The 26486-nt window shown below is 36.9% G+C and overlaps 1 protein-coding gene across 9 annotated transcripts in view; it reads left to right on the top strand.

Moving 5' to 3' along the window:
- Positions 1 to 26486, top strand: part of Mef2a (myocyte enhancer factor 2A) — a 117750-nt gene that overhangs the window by 7798 nt on the left and 83466 nt on the right. For 7 of the 9 annotated variants that reach the window (XM_040730559.1, XM_040730560.1, XM_040730555.1 and 4 more), the window contains one exon: positions 13721 to 13773. The exons of 1 other annotated variant lie outside the window; for it this stretch is intronic. The gene's annotated coding sequence lies outside the window, so the exon portion shown is untranslated. Of the gene's footprint in view, positions 1 to 13720; positions 13794 to 26486 lie in introns of all 9 variants that reach the window. One more of the 9 variants, XM_040730565.1, reaches the window with a different exon arrangement.

The following is a 26486-nucleotide window of genomic DNA, read 5'->3' on the forward strand; positions in this document are numbered from 1 at the left end:
TGGGGAAACCCCCAGAAACAGCTGACCTGAGCAAGTCGGAGATCATGGACTGCAGAGTGACAGCTGCGGAACCTGTGTAAGACTGAACCAGGCCCACTGAATGAGGGTGTCAGTTGGGGTGCTTGGGCAGTCTATGGGGCCTCTTGACAGTGGAGTCAGTAATTATCCCTAGTTCATGAATGGGTGTTTTGGAGCCTATTCCCTATGGAATACTCAATCAGCCTAGATACATGGTGGAGGGCCTTTGTCCTGCCCCAAATGATGTGACAGACCTTGATCCCCCATGGGAGGCCTCTCTCTCTAAGGAGAGGATGGGAAGATGGTGGGAGGAATGGGAGGATGGAGGCGAGGGGGAACTGGGATTGGTATGTAAAATAAGATTGTTTTTAATTTAAATGAAAAAATTAGTTAAAATCATTGGGAAATATTCCAGCTTTGAGAAAGTAAGAGAGTAATGCAGTGACCTGTCATCTAGGTTGGCCAGTTGTCAACATGTGCCACATTTGCTTTATCACTTTCATTTCTTATCACTCTGTGCTTGCAGAGTGACCACAGGGTCTAGAAACATTGCTTTATTTACAGCTTAAAGCTCCTTTATTACATCTTCTGGACGATGCCAAGGGATGCATGTTTGTTTGATTAAGATCAGAAACATGGCTAAGACCAAACGTACAGGTACCTGTATAGTTATGCCTGGAAATAATGCGTGAATGTGTGTGTACATTGCTAACAAGGAAACCACACAAGAAACGTGCTATTAACATATACTGTAGTGTGGTATCAGGAACCTGCTGTATGGCTAGCTCTTCTTTTCCTCTTCTCTTTTTCTAGCCCTCTTCTTTTCTTCCTCTTTCCATTATTTTTATTATTGACTTGTTTGAGAGTAAGTTATGCACAGTTTGATCCTTTTACCTTAAATGCTTCATCTAGTCTCCAGTTGTGCCAGTGATATTTTTTTAATAACATTTTTCATTCTGATGTTATGTATCTAGTTGTTATAGCTCTTGCATTGTTTAAATCCGAAGCAGTTTTTCAGCCAATTTTGGTCTTTCCTAACGTTAATAGTTTTAAAGAATGTAGGATCATAATTTTGGTAGGATTGTCGGTCAGTTAAGATTTCTTTTGCTTCTTTGTAATTATATTCAGGTAATGTCCTTCTGGCATAATTCCATGTTAAGTGATGACATGCGCTTCATCACATCTGGAGGTAGTTTAATGTCAGCCCGAGGATGCTTGTGCTGTTTACTGTGATTGCTCAGTGAAAGTTTTGCCTGCCAGTTTTTTTCTATTATAAAAGGTGTCACCATCTCCTTTGTTATTGTTGAAGCATCTGTTTCAGTTTACCCAAAAATGTTCAGGTAATGGTTTTGGTGTTCCTTGCTTGAGTGAGGTACACACACACAGTAATTGCAGATGGTGCCTGCAGAGGCCGGAAGAGGACATTGGATCCCCTAGAACTGGAGTAACAGACAGTAGTGAGCCACTATGGGAGTACTGGAAATTGAACCATGGCCTCTGGAAGAGCAGCCAGTGCTGAGCCCTCTCCTCAACTACACCTCCTTCCTTTTAAATGAACTAAGAATATAAAGAAACAGAGAACTGGGTAGTAGATATGTCATTGAAGTTGCATTGTTTTAGGATCCTTTTAATTTGTCAGACAAAGAAATATGCAGCATGTTGGTTTCTCAGGTGGTAGATTGTAATTTGTCTTTACATTCCAAAACTTGGGAGAAGAAAGACTCCCCTCTCCACCATCAAATCCAGGGGCCTGTCTGTACCAGGCCATTACTGTTGCTTTTGAAATGTTAACAATCTCAAGTAACCATGACTCTTAGCACCTGATTCTTCTAGTAAGTTCTTCAGTGGTTGGTCCTTGTTTCCAAATTATATTTTAAGCTTCATAGGTGCAGTAATCCTGTTTTTAAGTCTATATACTCAGTGTGTTTTATAATACTTTGAACATGATGGTTAGCCATATGCTTATAATATATAATCAAAATGATTCAGTGTTGTCTCACATCAAAATTAATACTCTGATGTTTGTTATGTTTTAATTTTGTGCAGTCTGTTCTTCTAAGTGAGTTGCTAATTCATGTATTTAGTTTTATAACTTTGCTGTATTAGAATAAATGATAAACTAAATTCTTATACTTTTAAACATTGTTAATTTATAATATTCTGTTTTTTACCAAATTATAAAATGAGATTATATCTAAGTCTTTTAATTTTTTCACATGTCGTATACCTAGTTAGCAGTAATTTTTTTATGGAAATAAAATTAATGCCACAATGTATGATGCAAAGAATATTTACTCTTGAGTGAGGTATCAGAGTTAGAATTATTTTTCTATCCTGTTAATTTGATGATTTTACTTTAGTTTTCAGTACCTTATTTATTTGTTTCATTGAGGTGCTGGGGAGTATATGTGAACAGGGCTTTGTTTTCATAGTTAGCTTGAGAGTGTTGGAAATCACTTGCTTATATTTCGCTTTGGTTAGTTGCTTGATTTTGATGTGTTTAATGCATGCAGCATGGAATACTGTAAAAACACATAGAAGGAGCAATTAACCCAGTTTCAGTGAAGCCAGGAATATTTAGCTCCAAGAAATTGATACTTGAATTGAAGCCTAATTGATACATCTTCAACACAACTCCTACACCTAAGGCTCAGGAAACATTAAGGAAGAGTGGGCAGAAAGTTTGTCAGAGTTAGAGGACCAGGAAGTCTGCTGTGTGTCTCCAAGACATGACAGGGGCGGTACATGCACTATACCGTAACAATATGGCTACCTAAGCAAGACCCAAAGAGGTACAAAACCAATAGACATACTTAACATGGAAGGGAGAAGTTTCACAGGTCCCTGCCCATTATGAACTTTTTAAATAAAGATAAAACAAGAAAAACAAAACAAAAAATGTGAATGAGACAGTCTTGTGAAGAGGGAGAATAGAGCTGACTAGGTGTGTGTGAAGGGTAAGAACTCAGATTGCTTTATAGAAACTTGCGAGTACCATATGGCTGAGTACGAAGTGGAAGAGAGGACATGCATCAGATAATAGTGGAAGGTAAGGTTAAATAGGGGCCAGGTTATGAAAAGCCTTTAAGCTTTGTTAAGGTATTTGTACTTTATCCATTGAAAATCGACACATCTTATATCCAGGAAGAAATTAGTCAAGACACTGGGACTGTCGATTAGAGTCTGTGCAAAGACCTGGGTTGATTGCCAGCAATGGGCAGTGGGTGTGGTGGCAACATGATATGGTTGCACTGTGGACAATTTCAGCATTTGGAATGGTTGAGTTTGGTGGTCAGAAAGAATGATTAGGAGGTTTACACTGGAAAAGAGCACAGTAGTTTGGATAACAGTTGTGGGGAGAGGGTTGAAGAAATAGATGTATTTTATATGTAGAAGCAGGACTAAAGGAATCTGTGATGGAGTGTGTGTTTGTGCATTGGGCAGTTGTGGAAGGAATGGACTGTTAACTGATGGAGGAAGAGCAGATTTCAGATATACCCTAGAAGAATGTAGTCAGAGAGTGTAATGTATGACTTTACTACCAGAAGTGCAACAGCTCTTGGTAATGACATAGCTTAGGAATTTTGCCCTGTAATGGGTATTGGAAGACGAATGGAAACGAAGACATGAAGTGGTTAGGGAAGTGAAAGGACTTATCTATTAGAGGAAAAAATTCTGAGATGTGTCTGCCCTAATGCAGGAACCCTGTCTTGATAATCTCAAGGTATTTAGTGTTCGGCTTTGGAAAATAGAAGTGAAAACTTTCAAATGCTGTGTTTTCAGGTTTGTCTTCTTAGATTAAAAAAAAAAAAGACACCCTTTCCAATAAAGACTTCTTTTTTTCCAAAGCAGGAGATTGTTTAATGCCCCAGACATTAAAAGTGGCTACTCAGTAGTAGCTAAATTGCTCCAGCTATTAAAACTGATGAATAAAAATTGGGAAACATCAGATTTACAAATGATGGGGTAAATGTTTTATATACTTACATGCACATAGTTTATGCACAGTAATAAAAAAGAGGCCATGATTTTGGGGGGCATGGAAGGTGCTAAAGGGAGGGAGAATGAGAGGTATTGAAGGGAGGAAAGGGAAGTGTGGGAAATGATGTAATTATATAATTAGAATTTTAAAATGGATCAGTGGATGTGTCAGTATCTTTCTAATCATTATTTGTATTTTTAACTTGAACTTTTAAAATTATGTATATATATATCATTCTGTGTGTATTTATTCTTTTATTTTTTCTAGTATAACAAATTGGATATTAATAGGAACAGAATGATAGGGTACTTTGTCATTGATAGATATTTTGAATTATCTTAATTTATTTAGTTTTTATATAAATTAGACTAATACAGTTTTTAAAAATGTTCTTCCCAGTAATAAAGAACCTCAATTTGACTGTGGAATAATGTTAGGGGAATAAAAAGTCTTGAAAAAATAGTTTAGAGGGTTTGTGTATCATGTAGCTTCCTCTAATGTTGAACATCTTATAAAACCATAGTGTAACTGTCAAAACCAGGAACATAATAGTGAAATGTTACCATTAAACTATTAAATTCTTAATAACTCTTTTCTGTTCTAGAATCCCACTCCATGGAACTTGTTCTTTGTATCTCTTTAGTTTCCTTAACTCTCCTATCTCTGTTTTCTAGACGAGTGCTGAAAAGAGTACTGTCATTATTTTGTAGATTGCCCTGCTGTGTAGGTTTCACTGATGCTTCTCTCAAATTTGGGATATGGCATCTTTTTGCAGTAGTGTCCCTGAAGTAATGGTATTCTATCAGGAGGTATGTGTCATATTACTGATATTAATCTGTTCCTTTAATGAGGGTGGTGTCTGCTGTCTTCTCTGTGAAGTCACAGTTTTTCTCTTTATAATTGATATATATATCTTCAGGGAGATATTTTGAGGCTCTGCTAATTTCTGGTATCTCTTCACACTCTCATCCATTCAATTTGGTATCTATCAGTGGGACTTATAGCACTACTTACCACTGTGGAATTTACCTACTAGTGGTTTTGTAGTTTCTTTCTCCCTTAACCATTTATAAGTTGGTAGTCCTCTCTAATGAAGAGGCATTCCTTTTTCTTCACTTACATGTTGATCCGTTATTCTCACCGTTGTTGGTTATAGGCTGATGTAGATTGTTGCTCAGATCATTTATGGTTGGATCACTTAAAATGCTGCTTTCTTTCTCCTGTGTCCTTCTGACATATTCTTTCTGAACACTTAAAAGACTCCTGGCTTTATATCTCCCCATTTCTACCCTAGAATCATTCTAGAGATCCTTGGCTTCCTGTTTTGGAAGATGGCATTTAGAAACTGGCATCTGGATTCTTGTTCATTGTTACAGTGAGATTTATTTACTTATTTTCTCTGCCCCTTCCTCCCTTCCTTCTCTTCCTTCCTTCTTGAGTAGATAGATGGTGCTAATAATGCATGCATACACAGTCAGTTTTGTAATACAGCATATGTGTTCCTATTAGAGAACCATATAGGTTCATAGGACCATTGAGGATAGGGAAACAACACTCAGAAACTTCACCAATGACACATTAAAAGAAAAGGCAAATAATGTAATTTCAGCCGTGTTCAGTTAAGTAATACGTAAGTATATAGAATGTGGCACTTTATAATGAAAAAATTGGCTGATGTGAATGAATGTCATAGTATTGTGGTTTGTGAGTTATTGTGAAGTAGGAGACTTACAGAAATTAAATGAAACAGCATTACATATGGATGCATGTGTTTCATAAGATGTGTGGTGAGCTGTTGTAACCCTGCTGAATCAATTTACCCTGTTACATCTTACTATTTGTGCTGCATTTCTGTAATGGTTTGTGTTTCTTCCCTACTTTTAGCCGGGATTCAGCTATCTCCCTCATTTCATCATGTATTTATCTATTAGTTTTAATTTTAGATTTCTGATTCATGGTGACTTTCATATCCTCAAGTGCTTGTTTGTATTATCTCAGTTCTGTTTGGAGTACTGGGTCAATCACTTTCCCCTCCTCTGAGGTGATTGTTTTGGGTTGAGAAAGTATTTGCCATTTGATATACATCAAATTCTGTTTCCTGATTTTCCTGGACTTCACTTTAAAATTTTTCATGTTTTGAGGGACTGTACAGTGCTCTCTACTGTGAGGTGCAACTATTTTGTTACTTTCAGTAGTTTCTTTACTTTTATTTCTTGTTTTTACCTGTTTTAATGGTTGGAAAAGGGTTGTAAGAATCCCAGCTTTATGACTCTCTTGTACAGCCATGAATTCTCCCATTTTCTATTTTGCTTTATTATAAATTTTCCAGTGATACTTTTTTCTTTCTTTGTTTTTGCCCTTGTTCCTCTGGGAACTGTGTACTTCAAAGTGACCTTTTACATGGCACCTGGATTCTTAAGTACTCCTGTTCCTTCATAACACCAGGGTTTTGGAATTTCTTTCTTTTGTGTTCTAATCTGCACAAATACTATTCCAATATTCTCAGATTTAGAATGGCTTTTGTGATTTTGATGTTCTTTTAGAATGGTCCTCAGGCCCTTTTGCTAACCTCTTTCCCACAAAGTCTTGTGGGACAAAGTACAGTGTGTGACAGCTCCAGAGGTCAGGTGAAGGCTTTGGTTTTACCCCCTTCCTTCAAAGCTGTTCTTCAGTAACAGCATTCTATGTCAAGTTACAGTGCGTGGTTTTCATTTCCATAAAAAAGAAAATTAATTGGAATATGCTAGAGTAAGTTATACTACCACCACCGTACTCTGAAATCTGTTTCAGGTAGGAGATCCATTGACATACTGTCAATTGCTATAAAGTCTTTAGTTGGGAAGAGACTTCAGCATTCACCTTCTATTGATGAGCTAGCTAGAGGCTCTAGAATGCTTGGAGAAGTAGACACATCAAAATTAAATATTCATGCCTTATTCTCATAGCATGCTAGTTCTGGATTGTTGTTAGACTCATAATGCTTTTTTCCTGAAAAACAAGGCGGTTAATTTAAAGGTTTATGTCTGTTGTATAAATTGAGAATGCCTTGCTTTTACAACCATGTGAGTTATAGAGCCTACTATATTCAGCCAAGGGCTCCCTGTGGTACTTGTTATTCTTACAGTAATGTAGTCTGTGGCATTTTCTGAAAAGGTAACTTCTTCAGATGTTAAATTTTTGAAAATCAAGGTATACTGCTCCTCCCACCTCTTTTTTTTTTTCTTAGATTTTGATTTTGTCTGTCCTCCATCTCCTTTTATGGGCTCTATTCTTTACTCTTTCCTACTGTCTTAACTGTTTTTATAGCATTGATTTAGAATAGAAAGATATGTAATGTAGTTCTTTTCTACTAGGCGGTAGTGGCATAGGAGAGGTAAATTCTATTAGATACCATGGTTTATTGGTAAATGTCAGCCAGGTGGTGGTGGTGCATGCCTTTAATCTCAGTACTCAGGAGGCAGAGACAGACAGATCTCTGTGAGTTCAAGGATACAGAGCGAGTTCCAGGACAGGCTCCAAAGCTACAGAGAAACCCTGTCTTGAAATACAAAACAAAACAAAACAAAAAAATTATGATGGGTCACAGAGTTCAGGAAGGGTGTGCAGGTGATGGGGCATGCTTCATGAGGCATTGATATTTGAGCTGGAGAGAAAGGTTTTATTTTTAATTAAACTTGTATAAAAGGTATTGCACAGAGAGATTTTGAGTAAAAGAATCAAGATTGAAAATCATGTGTGTATATATATGAGCACCACGTTTTGTCTTGAATGGAAGACTTTTCATAACTAGAAGATGATAGGGGGAAAGAGCTTGAGACTAGACTCTAGTTCACTCAAAGGCCTGGATAGTGAGTATTAGACTTTGTTCTTGTAGTGAAGAAATTGAATTAGAAGTGTGAGTCTTAATATGCTTGTAAAAGGCACAATGCTTGTCCTTTTGTATCAGTAGCGATTTGTTTCTTAAAGAATTAGTGCTTAGGGCTACTTCCTACACAGTATACTGCACAGTATAGTGCTCATGTTTTGTTTGTCAGAAATAGAGAATATGTATAATTGAAGAAGATGCATGGGCAAAGGCTACTTTTTCTCATTCTTCCCTCTACTGTCTTCCTGATCTCTTTCCTCAGACCACACCTTACTCTGCAGGTCTTTTTCTTTTCTTTAATTTTTTTCTTTTAAGTCTTTTCAGAGTTGAAGGACTTTTATGATATTATGAATTGCGGATCATGTGTATTCCTTGTTGGTAGCTAAAACTTCAGAAAATTTTAAATGAAATCATAGTTTGTATTCGTGGGGCTGTCTGATCATTTGCATACCATCTACCAATGTGTTGGGCCATATTCATATCTCTTCTGGTATGCATTGAAGCCACAGGTTGGGTGCTTCTACAAGTATCTGCCTCACCCTACCTACATCAGACTGCCTTCCCAGTTTATCTGTGTTTATTGTACATAAGTGATATGTCCCATTTTGTCTAGGTTGCATTTTCTACATTCTCTTTTGATGGATATTTTGGCTGTTTCAAGTTTGAAGCTGGATTATGAATAAAACCTGAGCATTTGAACAAATACAATTTTTATATGGACATATTTTTATTTTCATGGGAAAATATAAATGAGTAGGCTTCCTGGTTACATAACTGGTTTCCAGTGTAATTGTGTGGTTTTTACCATCTCAACCAGCAATGAGTGAAAGTTCTGGTTTGTTATTTTCAGCAACATGTTGTATTGTCTGCCTTCAAAGCATGATACATATACCCATGTATCGTGTTATAACTTTAAGCTGCACATCCTTAATGACTTTTATTAATATTTAACATTTTTCATTTACTTACTGACTTCATATTTTTGGTGAAATGAATCTTTTGCCTATTTTAAATTGGTTTCTTTGTGTTTTTATATAAGAAGTCTTTATATTTTCATGATAGACTGGGCTTGATACACCTGTAATCCCTGTGCTCTGGATACTGAGATATTGGATTGCCAATTCAAGGCTCGCCTGGGCCACATGGTGAGGCACTGTCTTATATCAAACAACAAATTCAAATAAGAAACTAGGACAGTTCCTGATAAAAAGCCTTTTTGAATTGTCTCCATTGTATCATGGATTTTATTTTAATCTCTTAATGATTTCTTTCAAAGAACAGGTTTCAATTTTGGTTAACTTAATCTTTGTCAAGTGTTTTCAAAAGGTATCTCATTTTTTGTAACTGTTTACAAACCTGTGCCTTTTAGCAGAATTAAGAAAAAATTAAGGTTTGTGAAATATATACTGTTTTAATTTTTATTTTTCCTTACACATACGCATGCACTCAGCAGATCAATGTGCAATCTGCAAGAGTTCTTCTCTCCTTCTACCTTGTTGTTTCTGATTATTGAACTCAGGTTGTCTGGCTTGATGGGAAAAAGCCTTTACCTGATAAGTCATCTCATTGGCTCCTATTTAGTTGAATTTTTGTCCTGTGTTTATTTTGATTTATTTTGAGTCAGTGTTTGTAAATGGCAATTAATGTCACTGTGTGTTTGTCTATCATTTGTTGCTGAGACTTTTATTTGGTATGTCTGTTGAAGATGGTGGTGGGGAGAGAGGAGTGGAGAGGCAGAGAGTGTGCACTGTATTCACTATTTTCAACTGATTTGTTTGTGGGGTGTTTAATTACAAGGGTGCACTGTATTACATTGTCTTAAAATCAGGTAGACTAAGTCCTCCTATATTTGATTATTCATAGAATTGTGTTAGTGGTTGTGTTATTTTTAACTCTGACCCAGTAACTGGCAAAATCAACAGAGGGGAGGAAGGATTTGTTTTGGCTCATGGCTTTTGGTTCACTGGCATGGAAGGTGTGGTAGCCAGAGTGATTCTTAGCTGTGGTGCTAAGAGTATAGGTCTGCTTGCTCACTTCTGGGGAGATACGGAAGGAGAGATGGAGCAGAAGTGTGACTATAAGCCTCCAAACCCAGCGCCCAGCTACCCCCTTCCAGCAGTTAGGCCTTACTTTTCAAATGTTCCAGAACCTCCTGAAACAGCACCACCAACTGGGGGCCAACTGTTCAAACACATGCACCTGTTGGGGACATTCTGTATTCAAGCCGTAGCATTTATATTATCAGTTTTGAATTGCCATGCCGGTTGTTTCCATTTTTTGTTTCTGAGTTGAGGTATCCCTTTGTCACCTTTGCTGACCTTGACCTCACAGAAATTGCTGCTGCCTCCTAAGTGCTGTGATTAAAGGTGTCCCCCCCCTCCCCCCCCCGGAACTCACTCTGTAGAAAAGGTACCACCTCCCTGCCCATGTCAGTTTTTTTTATAAGAATGTTTGCTGGAATTTTGACTGCAATTATCCCAAATCTGTAGGTAATTTGGGGAGACTGTATCATAAGAGTATTGAGTGTTCAGATGAAAGAACACTGCATTTCCATTTATTTTAGGTCTTCCTTAGCTTCTTTTAACATTTCTTAGTATTCACCATGTTAGTATTGCACATGTGTTATTAAATTTGTCTTTACATGTATTATGCTTTTTAGGACAAAGTAAATGACATTTTAAAATTTAAAATATTGGGCCTTGAAAGATGCCTCAGAGATTAAGAGCACATATTGTTTTTGCAGACGATCCAAGTTGGGTTCCCAGCCCCCATACTCAGTGGCTCACAACTGTTTGTAATTCTAGCTCCAGTAGCCTCTGGCCTCTACTGGCACTTTTGCTTACATGCACATACCTATAGGCAGACACATATAAGAATAATAAAAATAAATCTTAAACAATTTTTGAATTTTGTATTTTCCATTACTAGTATATAAAAATACAATTAATTTTGGACTTGTGTCCTACTCTTGCAAGACCCACTTTTTAGTTTTAGTTACTTTATTATAATCTTTTTAGCATTTCCTGCATTTGTTGTCATGTTAGGTGTGTGAAGAAGCTATTTTACAGTCTGGGTATGTTTTCCTTGCACTATTGCAGTGATTAGGATCTGCCCCCTTTCCAGTGGTGACTAGAAATGATGAGAGTGGACATCACTGTTTTGTTATTAATCTTAAAGAGGAGGTCTATTTCTGCCATCAAGGATGGTATAGTTGTAGGTTTTCTATAGGTGCCCTTTCTGTATTGAAGAAGTTACCCCTTCATCCCTAGTTTGCTGAGATTTTCACTCCTGTCTTTATGAGTGGATGTTTTGTTATGAATAGCTTTCAATATATTCATTAAAATTAAATGAATGGATTTTTTCCTAGATGTTAGTTCAGTGAATTACGTTTTTGGCAACTGAACCAACCTTGTGTCCTTGAGACAAACCTCACTTGTATTATGTTTCTTTTTATATATTGATGGATTTGGCCTGATAATTTTTTAAAGAACCTTTGTATATGTACACATCAGTAATATTAGTACATACTTTCTTTTTCTTCCGTGTCTTTGCTTCATTTTTATATGAGGTATTTATGCTGATCATCAACATATTAAAGAACTTTTTCTATTTCTTTCCTAAGAGAGATTTTATAAAAGATCTATTAAATCTTTAGATGTTTAAAGACTTCACTAGTGAATTTATTGGATCTGTTTGGACCTGGAATTTTCTCTGTGGTAAAAGCCTTTTGATTATGACTTTAACTTCTTATTAGACTTGAGGTTATTACTATAGTTTGTTTGGTGTCTGTGTGATAATCTATGCTTCAAGAAATTGTCTTTTAATTGTCAAATTTATTGATAGCAAGTTGTTCTTAATATACTTTTCATGTTTGAGGAATTTTCTGCTTCTGGAATCATGTCAGTGCTCAAAATGTTTTTGATTTTGAATATTTGAATTGGGTGCTAGTCTGTGATAGGTGTTATGAAGAATACTGCAGAGTATACAGATGGGCTGTCAGAGAGGAGATGCAGAGAGCAAGGTGTGTGGATAGGCATAGGGAGCTCTCTGGACATGCTGTCCTCCAGACCCACAGTGTATTCAGCAGGCTGGTCTTTGGATTTTTAGAGTGTTTCATTACTTATGTATGATTTATTACATCTTTAGCTGTTGATGACCAACTCACCCTTTAGCCTTTTTCTTATTCAGACATTCAAGATGGGAGAAAATCAAATTGGAGTATATTTTATGATCATTCTAATCATCATTTGGTCTTGTTTGTGTGACCAATCACATCCGGAAGCTATCTAGGGACCCCCCAGTCACTAGCTGTCTCATTTTCAAAAAAGATCATGATCACTCTAGCTTAGTGGTTTTCAACCTAATGCTGTGACCCTTCTGCATAGTTCCTCATGTTGTGGTGACCTCCAACCATAAAATTATTTCTGTTTGCTACTTCATAACTAATTTTACTAGTTATGAATCACGATGTCACTATCTGATATTCAGGATATCTGAGAGTTGATCCCTGTGACAGGGTCATTTGACCCCCCCAAAAGGGTTGCAACTCAGAAGTTGAGAACCACTGTTCTAGAGATTCCAAGAAGTGAAACTTTGGGCTAAGAGTCAGGAAGAAATAACAGAGATCATATTTATTTCTTAGTATAGCACAGTGTCATTCCTCTTCATGCTGTTAACCTATATTGTGTGGCTTAAAATTTTTCACTTGTTATTGTAATGTGATTTCACATGGCAGTTGAAATTGTCCTGGGGTTGACCTGGTTTCACCACTTTACTTGTATGTCTTTAAAAGTTGCTTCTTTATTATTTTATTTCCTCTTGAGGATAAAAATAGGACACTGATGACTTTTTTGGCCTTTTATCGGTTAATATATGCCACGTAATTAGTGTACTGTTTTATCATAACACTTAACTGTGTTGCAGTGTTGTATTAGGCATTCCCTGAATGTCCTGTCTGTAATTTCAATTCCCTCCCTCTGACAGTTCTTCCTTTCCTGCTACGTTTTTCTTATTAATGATTTTCCATTAACCTGCCACATTTATTCCTTATCTGTCTTGGTTATGTACTTTCTCACCAGGATTTAAGTTCTTTGAGGTAAGAAATAAAGGTAGGGATATATCCTTAGAACTCAGAAAATGTGTGGAATATATTAGAGTCCCAGTAAATATATTCTGAATGTTTTGAATTATGTGCCAGATATTGACTAGATGCTGAAGATATAAAAAAGTGAGTTGTGTACATAGGTCTCTTAAAATGCCTATCAGTAGCTGGGCAGTGGTGGCACATGCCTTTAATTCCAGCACTCAGGAGGGAGAAGCAGGCAGATTTCTGTGAGTTCAGGACAGCCAGGACTGTTACACAGAGAAACCTAGTCTTGAAAAACAAAACAAACACAAAATGCATATCAGTATAATAGAAGAGGTTCATACTTGGAAAACTGTAATATTTTTACTCATTTGGAGTGGTAATAGCCAGGAATGGCCTGGCTGATGATATTGAACTGAACATTTATTTGACCCCTATAGAAGACAAAGGGGAATGTTGTTTCCTGGAAAATAGGACCTAAGAGTCCAGTTTTGAATCACATACTACAGTTATTACTGAGCATTGAAGCAATATTTCCTGAAAAAAAAATGGGTGTGACATTAGACACACTTTATTAGCTGGCATTTTATTAGCTAAGTAAAACAAATGTCTTTTGCCAATTGAACTTTACATCATTCAGCAAGTATTTTCAGAGTTATCTACCAAGAATGGTATTAAGTATTAGAATTTTGTAATAATAAAACATTTAATTCTGTAAGAGTTAAGAATAATAACCAAGTTCCTTTCTTTTTCCCTTTTTGTCCTTAAGGAATTGTATCTTGTGGAAAAGGAACAAAGAAGAATTTTCTGCAAGGATCAAATGTAAGAGGAGTTGATGTCTAGTAAGATATTTTTCCTTTACCATATTATGAAATGTAACTGTAGTGAAACATTTACTAAAAATCAGGCTATTTTTGAGACCTTGAATGGCAATAATTGTAGAGTTTATCTTGGGGATTAGTTTAAATTTATTGAGAAAATTTGCAAGGTCTCATTGGAATGTGTAATATTGAACATATATTGTCAGGCTTCTTATATTTTATAAGATAACTTTAAACTTTTCTTCTTATATACTTCATGTAAAATGTTATGTATATTAATTTTCATTTGAACATCCATCTTCAGTAGAACCTCCCAGTTTCCTGTGATAATAAACAGGTAAAGGGAAAATAAGGTTGGAGGACATGAATTAAATAGTCTAAGGAAAGATTTTCAAGAAAGAAGTCAAAGGAAGTCTAACCATGCCTCAGAAGAAATGAAGGTCAGAGAGAAAAAGAAAAGAGAACACATTTTAGGGGCTGTTTGGAGGATTCAGTGTTTTGTGTGGGTTTGAAGTTGTTGCCTTCTCTGAGCCCATGTTTACAAAGGTATGGACTAAATTATTTTGATTGCAAGTAAGATGTATGGTCCTCCGATGTTTTCATGAGTAAAACCTTATCTGTATTTCACTTTTTATTTAAGGTAGAAGAAACAAATTATATTAATACTAGATTATTTAAAAATAAGTAATTTTGAAACATTTAATAGGGATTGAACCTGATAGATAGTCACATTAGTCTTGGGGAAGGCTTATTAAATGTGTTTTTTTTTTTTTTTCTTTGACATTTCAAGGACCCTTTTGCTACTAGGCATAGTGACACATTTTAATTCTACCACTAGGGAAACTGAGGGAAGAGGATTGGAAGATGTTTGCCAGTATTATCTACATAATGAGACCCTATCTTAAAGAGAATACTTTTGCTGTTTAACAGTCTTAACTTTTTTTTTTTGATAATTAAATGGCAGAAAGAATTGGTTTTTATGTTATAGGCATATCAGTTTCTTACGACTATATATTAAAAGTTTCTTACGTTGGGGTGATAATAATAAAAGTCCAGTTCTCATTTTAATGTAAACTCCGAGTAGTTGTAAATCTTTAAATGCAAATTTTCTCATGTATTTTGTTCACTAACTGCTCAGAATAGAGAGATATGAACCCCTGTAGGAATGAAGCCATTCTTTTGTCCATTTATCTTGGTGATGGCTGAAGAGTATGACTTCAGCCATTACCATTGAAGTCTTGTTTAAGTTAGTCAGTGCACTGCTGCTTCCTCCATGAGGCTGGTTTTACAGAATAGAGTGTCTTATTCATTGCAAACTTCTGTGGTTCACTGGGTTGTATTTGAATAAAGACTTGCTTAGGAATTACTAAAATATTATTAGATGGGAAATGCGTTAAAGATGCACATGCTAATTTGAGAGCCTCAGTTTAGGAATTTTCTAATTCTGCTTTACTTTTGAGTAGAAATTAGAGGTTTGTTATTGGGATTGACAGAAGTTTGAAAAATGTTTTATTTTCCCCTCATACATTAGAACATTTTTGGGCTGTCATATTTAGATTTGCAATCATTTTTTAGGTTTTTTTTGTGTATAGTGAGAGATAAAGGTTGGTGTATCAGATTTGTCTAGCATCTTTTGAAAGACTGTTGTTTTCCCCTGTTTACCTCACTATTATGTATGGACCTGTTCTGGGTTTTGCTCTATTCTGTTGATGTTGTTCTTTTGATAATGCTGCACTATTTTGATTATTATAACTTTATAGTAACTATTAAAGCAAGTAATATTAACTGGGTGTAGTAGCACATGCCTTTAATACCAGCACTCAGGAGGCAGAGGCAGGTGGATCTCTGTGAGTTTGAGGCCAGCCTGCTCTATAGAGTGAGTTCCAGGACACCCAGGACTGCATAGTGAGAACCTGTCTCAAAAGCAAACATCAGAAAAGTAATGTTACTTCCCAGCTTTGCTATTTGGTTTCAAAATCATTTTGTGTACTCTGGTCCTTCCCATTTTTGTCTCTGTGATTTAGTATTAACTTGTCAGTTGCTACAGAATGGCTGATAGGATTTTGATTTTGAGTGTTTTTACCCTATGAATCACTTACAAAGAATTGAGTTTCTAATGATGTTAAGTCTTCCAAATGGTTTCTTTTTCCATTTAAGTCTTCAAAGTCTTTCTCAATGTAAAAGTCTGATACCTTTTTATTTCATTAATCTCTTACAATCATTTTCAATGTTGTTAGTTTCTAACAGTTTGTTGCTAATAACAGTGATGTACACTTGACACCTGTGTAAGATTTTGTAATTCCTGATGATAGGTAGAGCACATTCAGCCACTTTTCCAACCCGTGTTGATCGTTCTTTTCTTATCGTGAATGGGTGGTAGAGTTTTGTTAACTGGTTCTTAGTTTATTGCGATATTTTTTTAAATGTCTCAATGTGATTGTCAGGTACATTAATTGTAACAAATTGAAACAACTAATCATGAGTTTTTGGTTATCTTTGTGTATTACTGGGTTATTTTCTTAAAATTTTGTTAACCTTTTTTTCTTTTGTGTTTATAAAAGACTTTGGTCTGTAGAGATTTTTAAAAATATTTTTTTCAAAGTTTTATATGCATGTGTGTGTTAGTCTGTGTCTTTCTTTGTGTGTGCACATGTATGTATATGTGTATGTGGTTGTGGTTGTGCACACCAGTGTGCCTAAGCAGAGGCTAGTAGAGGCTATCAGATGGCCGCCTCTGTCAGTTTATATTTATTCATTTGAGGCAGAATCTCTTCCCTGAATCTATGACTAGTTTGAGAAGACAGCAAGCTTCAGGAATCCTACTTTTTACTACCTGATAGCTGCTGGCCTTGCTACATGGATACTAGGTTTCGAATGCCAGTCCTCATGATTTCAGAGCAAGTACTTAGCTCCTGAGCCATCCTTCCAGCTCCTATTCTTTGTTTTTGTAGTAGGTTAATGCAGGTCTTATTTTCTTTCTGGAAATGTTTATAAAGAATTCAAATTCTCGTTTTTTTTTTAATTAAAAGAAAGTTAAGAGTTTTTTGAGAAATGATTATTTTATAGTTTTGGAGATTAAACCTAGCCCCTTGCTCATGTTAGGCAGCCGCTCTACTGCCCATCCACCTCTCTAGCCCATGAAAAGGTTTCAGTGTAGGCCTAAGAATAAGCAGGCATTGAGAAGGACAGAGCATGCTTGTGTATGAACACATATTTAATCTTGTTTGTTTTCATAGTCTTCCTTGTGTCACATAGTTATTTACTTTGAATTGTAAGTTACAACATTTCCATTGTGAGCTTTTTTCTGTGATTTACCCTAATTTCCAAATATTTACATAAATTTCCAGATATATTTCTTTTACAGGACTCTAATTCTCTTGTGTTCCAAGACATGCATTGTATGACATAATTCATTTGAACATTTTGACATTTATGAGAAGGCATAGAAAATGGACTGTGTTGATGAATATTTTCATGTGTGCTTAGAAAGATGTGTCTGAGTAGAGGTTTCTAAAAGTGATAATTAGGTCAAGTTACTTGAGTGTTCTTTAACACTTCAAACATACATCCCGACATTCTGATAGATACAGTAATTGGATATAATAAATGGATATGTTTCTCATTCACTTCTTGGCTTATGTATTTTGAAGCTTTATTGTTGGATACATATGACTATTTAGTGGTTACAGGAATAATTTGTGTAGTTTCTGACCAAAAGCCTATTTTTGTTTGTTTGTTTTAGACAGGGTCTTTGTGCATAGCCCTGGCTAACCTAGAGCTTACTCTGTAGACCAGACTGACTTGAAACTCAGAGATCTACCTGTCTCTGTCTCCCCTGCTCCCTCAGTGCTGGAATTAAACGCGTGCACCACCACTTGGCTGTACTTTTATATTGCAACTTTTCTTCTTCTCCTTCTCTTCCTCTTCCTCCTCTTCCTAAGACTTTTGTTTTAAAAGATTTATTTATTTATTTTAATTTTATGTGTATGAGTGTTTCACCTGTGGATATGTAAATACACTGCATGTGTGCCTGATGCTGAGGGAGGCCAGAAGAGAGTACCAGATCCTCTGGAACTAACTTGTGAATTGTTTTAAGATGCCATGTGGGGTTTGGTTCCCAGGTTCTCTGCAAGAGCCAGCCATCACTCCAGCTTCTATAAGACTTAAAAAGAAAGTTATGGTGATACACACCTGTAATCCCAGATCTCAGGGTTCTGAGGTAGGAAAATTGCTGAGTTTGATGTCTGCTTGAAGTACCTACCGAGTTTCAAGCATACCTGCTCTATACAGTGTGACCATTGTTTCAAAAGGGTTGGGGGAGATCTTTTACTGGGTTTTTAGTAATTTGATTATGGTGTGTGTATCTTGGATGATTTTCTTTGAGATGATTTTGCTTAGATTTTTAAAAATTAAATGTAGAAATGTTTTGACTACTATTTCTTAAATACTCCATTTATCCTAGTCTTTTCCCTGTAATTTCAAATGGTATGTATTTGAATTGTCTTCATTGTCACTGATACCACCACTCATCTCCTGATCTCAGTTTCTTTTTTCTTTCTGTGATTTATTTGAATTTATCCCATGTTCCTTACTTTCTTTTACAATTTGTTATCTGTACACTTCTGCATGTGTGTGCGTGTGAACATATGTGTGTAGAGGCCATCACTCAATCTTGGGTGCCAATTCTTATGGTCCATCCATTCACTTTGTTTTTCATTGGGACCTGGGGTTCACCCTTTAGGCCAGACTGACTCTTCAAGAAACCTCAGGGACCCACTTTTTTCTGCCTCCTCAGCACTGGGTTTACCAACATGAGCCGCCACCATTCATGATCTTTTACTTGGGTGCTGGGAATCAACAGGCCCTCATGTTTATAAGATAAGCACTTTACCAACTCTTGAGTCCATATCTTTTTGAACATACTAAATTTCTTTATAATCATCTTTTTAAAAAATTGTGTAGGGTAATTGGGACTTGCATGTATATGGTTGTATTTGTGGTTTTGTATGTGCATGCGTAGAGGTTAAAGGTTGACATCAGTAGTCCTCTTCTATTACTCTCTACCTTATTTTTTAAGATAGTGTCTCTTTGAACCTGGAGCTTGGCATCCTGACTAGACCAGCTATTTGGTAAGGCCTGGACTCAGTTTGCTATAGCTTCCTCAGCACTGATGTTACAGATGCATGCTGTCATGCCCAGCTTTTACATGAGTGTTGTGGATCTGAACTCAGGTCCTCATCCTTGCACAGCAAGTGCTTTGCCTACAAAGCCACCTGCCTGGTTCCTTAATTGTTGTAATGCCTTCATCTATTTTATTTTTTATTTTTATTTTTAAATTTAAATTAGAAACAAGGTTGCTTCACATGTCAATCACAGGTCCCTCTCCCTTTCCCTCCCCTCCTCCCACACCCTCCCACCAACCCCGCCAATATCCCCTCATTTCCCCAGGCAGGGTGAGGCCCAACATGGGGGTGTCCATATCATCCAGGACAGGGCCTGGACCCTCCCCCAAGAGTCCAGGGTGAGAATGCATCTCTCATTGTTGGATGGGAGTTCAAAGTCCATTTGTATACCCGGGATAAATACTGATCTACTACCCAAGGCTCAATAGATTACCTAGGCCTCCTCACTGACACCCACATTCAGGGGGTCTTGATCAGTCCCATGCTGGATTCCCAGGCATCAGTCTGGGATTCAAGAGCTAACCCTTGTCAGGTCAGCTGTTTCTGGGGCTTAAACCTGCCCAGTCTTAATGCCTTTGGTCATCAGTGCTCCCTCTCTGTCACTGGGTTTCTTGAGTTCAGCTCAGTGCTTAGTCGTGGGAGTCTGCCTCTTCTTCCATCAGCCACTGAATGAAGGTTCTGTTTTCCAGACTCTCTGGCTATGGGATTGTAGGCTGGCACTCCCCAGATCTATGTCTAAAATCTATATATGAGAGAGTACATATCATGTTTGTCTTTTTGTGACTGGGTTACCTCACTCAGGATGGTTTCTTCTAGTGTCATCCATTTGCCTGCAAATCTCAGGATTCCATTTTTTTCTTTTTCTGCTTAATAGTACTCCATTGTGTAAATGTACCACATTTTCTCTATCCACTCCTCAGTTGAGGGGCATCTAGGTTGCTTCCAAGTTCTGGCTATTACAAATAATGCTGCTATGAACATAGTGGAACAGACATCCTTGTTGTATGAATGGGCATCTTTTGGATATATGCTTAAGAGTGGAGTTGCTGGGTCTTGTGCTAGGTTTATTCCCATTTTTCTGAAGAATCTCCATACTGATTTCCAAAGTGGCTGTACAAGTTGGCACCCCCACCAGCAATGGAAGAGTGTTCCCCTTTCACCACATCCTCTCCAGCATAAATTGTCGTTGGTGTTTTTGATTTTAGCCATTCTGACAGGAGTGAGATGGTATCTCAGAGTTGTTTTGATTTGCATTTTCCGGATGGCTAAGGATGTTGAGCACTTTCTCAAGTGCCTCTCAACCATTTTAGACTCCTCTATTGAAAATTCTCTATTTAGTTCTGTAGCCCACTTTTTAATTGGATTCTTTGGTGTTTTGGAGACTTGCTTCTTGAGTTCTTTGTAAATTTTGGAGATCAGTTCTCTGTTAGATGTGGGGTTAGTGAATATTTTTTTCCCATTCTGTGGGCTGCCTTTTTGTCTTGGTGACTGTGTCCTTTGCCTTACAGAAGCTTCTCAATTTCAGGAGGTCCCATTTATTAATTGTTGATCTCACTGTCTGTGCTACTGGTGTTATGTTCAGGAAGTTGTCTCCTGTACCAATTCGTTCAAGGGTACCACCCACTTTCTCTTCTAAGAGGTTCAGTGTGGCTGGATTTATGTTGAGGTCTTTGATCCATTTGAACTAAAGTTTTGTGCATGGTGATAGACATGGATCAATCACATTCTTCTACATGCCAGCATCCAGTTATGCCAGCACCATTTGTTGAAGATGCATTCTTTTTTCCATTGTATATTTTTAGCTTCTTTGTCAAAGATCAGATGTTCATACATGTGTGGGTTAATATCAGGGTTTTCAATTCGATTCCATTGTTCTACCTGTCTATTTTTTGTGCCAATACCAAGCTGTTTTCAGGACTATAGCTCTATAATAGACTTTGAAGTCAGGGATGGTGATGCCTCCGGACGTTGCCTTATTGAACAGGGTTGTTTTGGCTATCCTGGGTCTTTTTTTTTTTTTTATACAAAATTGAATTATTGTTCTTTCAAGCTCTGGTATTTTAATGGGAATTGCATTGAATCTGTAGATTGCTTTTGGCAAAATTGACATTTTTACTATGTTGATCTTACCTATCCAAGAGCATGGGAGATCTTTCCATTTTCTGGTATCTTCTTTAATTTCTTTCTTTAATTTTGGCAAGTGATAGCTATCCAGAAAATTGTCCATTTCCTTTAAATTTTCAAATTTTGTGGAGTACAGGTTTTCAAAGTATGACCTGATGATGAGCTGAATTTCCTCAGAGTCTGTTGTTATGTCCCCCTTTTCGTTTCTGATTTTGTTAAATTGCATGTTCACACTCTGCTGTTTGGTAAGTTTGGACAAAGGTTTGTCTATCTTGTTGATTTTCTCAAAGAACCAACTCTTTGTTGCATTGATTCTTTGTATTGTTTTCCTAGTTTCTACTTTATTGATTTCAGCCCTCAGTTTATTTCCTGGCATCCACTCCTCCTGGGGGAGTTTGCTTCTTTGTGTTCTAGAACTTTCAGCTGTGCTGTTAATTCTCTAGTATAACTATTCTTCAGTTTCTTCATGTGGGCACTTAGTGCTACGAACTTCCCCTGTAACACTGCTTTCAAAGTGTCCCATAGGTTTGGGTATGTTGTGTCTTCATTCTCATTGAATTCTAGGAAGTCTTTAATTTCTTTTTTATCTCTTCTTTGATCCAGGAATGGTGCAATTGTGCATTATTCAATTTCCTTGAGTTTAGGTTGGGAAAGTTTTCTTCTATGATTTTGGTGAATATATTTTCTGCCCCTTTGAGGTGGTTTTTTTCACCTTCTATACCTATTATTCTTAGGTTTGGTCTTTTCATGGTGTCCCATATTTCCTGGATGTTTTGTGTTATGGATTTATTGGACTTAAGATTTTCTTTGGTCGATGAATCGATTTCTCCTAGTGTATTTTCAACACCTGAGATTCTCTCTTCCATCTTTTTTATTCTGTTGGCTATGCATGCATCTGTAGTACCTGATCATTTGCCCAGCTTTTCTATTTCCAGCGTTCCTTCAGATTTTTTTATTGTCTTCTATTTCAGTTTTCAACTCTTGCACTGTTGAATTGTTTCTTGCAATTTTTTTGTCTTTTTGTCCATTTGTTCCATTTTTTGGTTTGTTTTTTTCTTCCATTTGTTGCATTTTTTGGTTTGTTTTTTCTTCCATTTCTTGCATTTTGGTTTGCTTGTTCTTCCATTGGTTTGCTTGTTCTTCCATTTTTTGGTTTGTTTTTTCTTCCATTTCTTTGAGGGATTTTCCTGTATCCTTTTTGAGGACCTCTCATTTTCACGAAGTTGTTTTTAAGGCCATCCTCTTCTGCTTCATTTGCATTGGAATATTGGTTTCTTGCTGTTGTGGAGTCTCTAGAATCTGGCGGTGTCATATTTGTTTTCTGTTGCTGAGTGTGTTTTTGTATCGTCTCTTTCCCATCCCTTCTTCTAGTGGGTGCAGAAAGATCCCCTTACTTGTCTGGTGCCTAGGGTACCAGAGTTCCCTTTCAATGGGTGCAAGCAACCCCAATACTCTGGTAGTTCTCCTCTTCCTGGTCCTAGTCCTTGTCCCCTGGGTGGAGAAGACCGGGAATCTGGGGTGCATAGGCTCCCACCTGGAGGGGAGACTCAGTGGCAGTATCCAGGCACTGGAGCATGTGCCCATACACAGACCCGGAATTGCCTGGTTCTGTGGGTGGAGAAGAAGACCAGGAAACTGGGGTGCATAGGCTCCCGCCGGGATGGGAGGCTCTCTGGAAGTCCCCAGGCACTGGAAGGCAGGCCCGGATACAGGACCCGGTTTACCTGGTCCAGTTGGTGGAAGAGGAGACCAGGAATCTGGGGTGTGTAGGCTCTGTAGCAGTCCCCAGGAACTGGAAGGCAGGCCCAGCTACAGGGCCTGGTTTACCTGGTCCCACCTTCATCTATTTTATCTGTCTAAGCTTATTTCTGGGTCTCTATATTGACTGTTCTTATGTTTTCTTGTTGCTTTTTATTTTCTCTGTTTTGTTTGGATGCTGGATCTTAACGGTTTGACCTTTTTGGGTGAAGGAGTATGATATCAGCTCAGTCAGATGTTTTCAGTCATTTGCAATGATCAATTCCATGAAATAACAAAACTGAGTTAAGCAAAAAGGAATAAAGAACCTGAAAAAGGATTCAAACAGTTATAAGCTCATGTAGGAGACTATGGAGATAATTTCTGGATACTAAAACTTTCATATATCCTCCTGCCCCCCCCCCCCCCCATAGCTAGTAGATCTAGGGTCTTGAAAATGCTAGGCCAAGTACTTTAGCACTGAACTAAATCCCTGGTCTGTCCTTCCTTCCTTCCTTCCTTCCTTCCTTCCTTCCTTCCTTCCTTCCTTCCTCCCTCCCTCTCTTCCTTCCTGTCTGTCTATCTATCTTTGTTTATTTGTTTATTTATTTAGCTTTTTGAGACAGGGTTTCTCTGTAGGTTTGCAGCTGTCTTAGAACTTGCTCTATAGACCAGACTGGCTTTGATTTCACAGAGATCCACTTGTTTTCTGCCTCCTTAACTCTTCAAGAGATCCACTTGTTTTCTGCCTCCTTAACTCTTCAAGAGATCCACCTGTTTCTGCAGCCTTACCTATTCAAGGTTTCATAGACCCCCCCCCAAATAGTTAAATATTCTGGAAACCAAGGGCTCAAAACCAGAGCCTATGGGGAACATTCTTGACTCATACTGTTATACCTACCTGTATTACTATACTCTATGAGATACTTTTAAAAGAAAAATCGCTGGTTCTGAATGTAAGGAAAGTGTTTACATTTACACACAGGTTTCACTGAGGTGATGCAATGTTAGAAAGTTACAGTATTCGATCCATAATGTAGATAACTCAGGTATATATTACTTGAATCATAATATAGATAATTCAGATTCTTTTAGAAATGATAATCATCTTTAGGTAGAATTTAATTTTTGCAAAACATTTTTCCTAGAAATTATTATACTGTCCTGAAAATTATGTGGACTGGGCATAAGTGTGTGCATTAACAAATAAGTATTACTTTTAAGAGCAAGTTGGTGGTCAGGAAGAGAATGTTCATCTCTGAATCTTGCTGTATTTGTAGTCTGTTTCTCCTGTATGTCCCACACGAAGACAGTACCATTGCCCTTTGTTAGATGTCATTTGGGGATGTAAAGTTATGTGTAGATGGGCTTTAGTTTAATTAAGAGCAGTATTTTACCTATGTGTAAGTACCTTAAAGTTTCCTATGGTTATCCTCAGTTCTCGTACTCCTGTAGAGCCTTGAGTGTATTCTGGTGCCGCTTTGTAGAAATGAACTAGGATATTAGAAGAAAAGAAGTGAATTGCTAGCAATCATTGACAGTTCATTGGCATTTCCAAAAGTTGTTGTATTGTAGACTATTTATTCTGATAAATTTAAGGTGACGCCTTTTTAGTCAATGATTTAATAATTTATGGGTTTTAAATAATTATGCGGTGTTTTAAGGAAGCATATGTAAAATCTTTTGAGTGTACTATAGAGTTAGAAGGAGTGACTATTGACATAAATTTCCAATTTGTCTAGCAAATTCAAGATGCTTCATTATCCAATACTTACAGCCAACACATTTTTTTAGGGATAGGGGCACTGAATTATCTATTATTTTAAAATGGTGTGTTGTTTCTTTAACAAATATAGAGTCCATTACTTAATGTTTCACTTTTAAGCCCCTGTAACTTTTCAGCATTCATCCTTAAATGTCTCAAACCATAAAATGGAGAACTGAAACATATGACAGTATGTAACCATTATTAGAGATTTACAAATTAAAATATAAAGATGCTCTATTTTAGCCAATTAAAATGTTTTTAATTTCTTACCTAACCAAATGTTTTTTCTTTTTGATGCATTGAATTTTTAACCTAAAACTTAACGAACTTCTGAAAAGTGATATTTTGGCATTTTGATTTTAGGAAGTTCCAATACTGAATACTTCCCTTGTTTTAATTTTTCTGACAAATAGCTAGTTTGGAGATATCATGGCTAGGTCACAGACTGCACAGGTTCTTCTGGGTATAGATGGACACTGCCCTCTTAGGGATTCAAGGCTCAGAGTAGAGGATAAATTAGAGTTTGGCCTTCCTGAGTTTAGGCTTCCTGGGCTCCCATCTACCTTAGGGTAGTCTATTATTGTTGTCCTTGTTCAGCTCTTGTGTAGGCAGTCATATTGGAGAGACTTTATGTGGTGTAGTGCGTGATATCCCTAGGAGACAGAATCTTACAGCAAACTCCCTGTTCTTCTGGCTCTTACAGTCTTTCTGCCCACTCTTCCCAAATGATTCCAGAGCTTTAGGTACAGGAGTTGTAATGTAGATGAGTCCTTGGTGCTGGATTCCACAACTCTGCATTTTGATTTGTTGTGGTCTTCTGTAATGGTCTCAGTCTGTTGCAAGGATAAGTAGGAAGCTCTCACTTTGTTTTTTATTTTATTTATTTATTTATTTTTTGTTTTTTTGAGACAGGGTTTCTCTGTGTAGCTTTGTAGACCAGGCTGGTCTCAAACTCACAGAGATCCACCTGCCTCTGCCTCCCGAGTGCTGGGATTAAAGGCGTGCTCCACCACTGCCCAGCTAGAAGCTCTCATTTTAATGACTTACCTATGTGTTCATTAAGTAGTCTCTACTTATTTACAAAGACTATCTCCAGCTTTATCTCCCTTTTGATATTTTGATGTAAAAATCTTACCAGTGCTTAATGTTAGCATACCATTTTTTTATGGTTAGAATAAAAATTACTAGATGAAGTGACATTCCAAGAAAAAAATATGATTTGTTACATAAAAGACCTAGCAAACATTTTTTAAATATCTGTTATGTCCTCCTTTTTAAAACAAATTATAATCCACTCTTACATTATTTGCTTGTAGGTGCCAATTTTTTTCCTGCAAGAGTAATAGAGAGGCTATCTAATAAAAATAAATAAATGAAGATTTTTATCATCTTTTTATAATGAGAAACATTGTTAAAGTGGTTCCAAGGATGGCTCAGGGTTTCTTCATCTTTGCATTTTTTTTTACATGTGTGTTCTAACCTTCTCTGTAGCATAGTTCAAAGTGGGGAGCACCCAATACTTAAGAGATAGGAAAAATTTCTTTTCACCAAATCTATATAATGGCTTAAGTTCCTGAAATGTAGTAATATGTTTACTAGAGGTGTAACTCTCACCCCTCCTCAAGTATCTTCACAGCTAATGGAGACCATTACAGAAAGCCACAACCAATCAAAATGCAGAGAGCAACTGATTGTGGGATACCCAGCCCTAATTACCACATCTGCAACACAACCCCTATACCCAAGTCTCAGGGAAATGAATTTTCTATACAGTTCTTGAAACTTTTAAATATATTTGTGATTATTTTTAAACATATAGCTAAAGTTATATTCAAAAATGAAATAAATTATTTCAAAGGGCCAGAGAGGTGGTTCAGTGGTTAAGAGCATAGAAGGAAGAGT

The sequence above is a fragment of the Mesocricetus auratus genome, unplaced genomic scaffold (genome assembly GCF_017639785.1).
Source record: "Mesocricetus auratus isolate SY011 unplaced genomic scaffold, BCM_Maur_2.0 Super-Scaffold_4256, whole genome shotgun sequence".
In the NCBI taxonomy this organism is placed as follows: domain Eukaryota; kingdom Metazoa; phylum Chordata; class Mammalia; order Rodentia; family Cricetidae; genus Mesocricetus; species Mesocricetus auratus.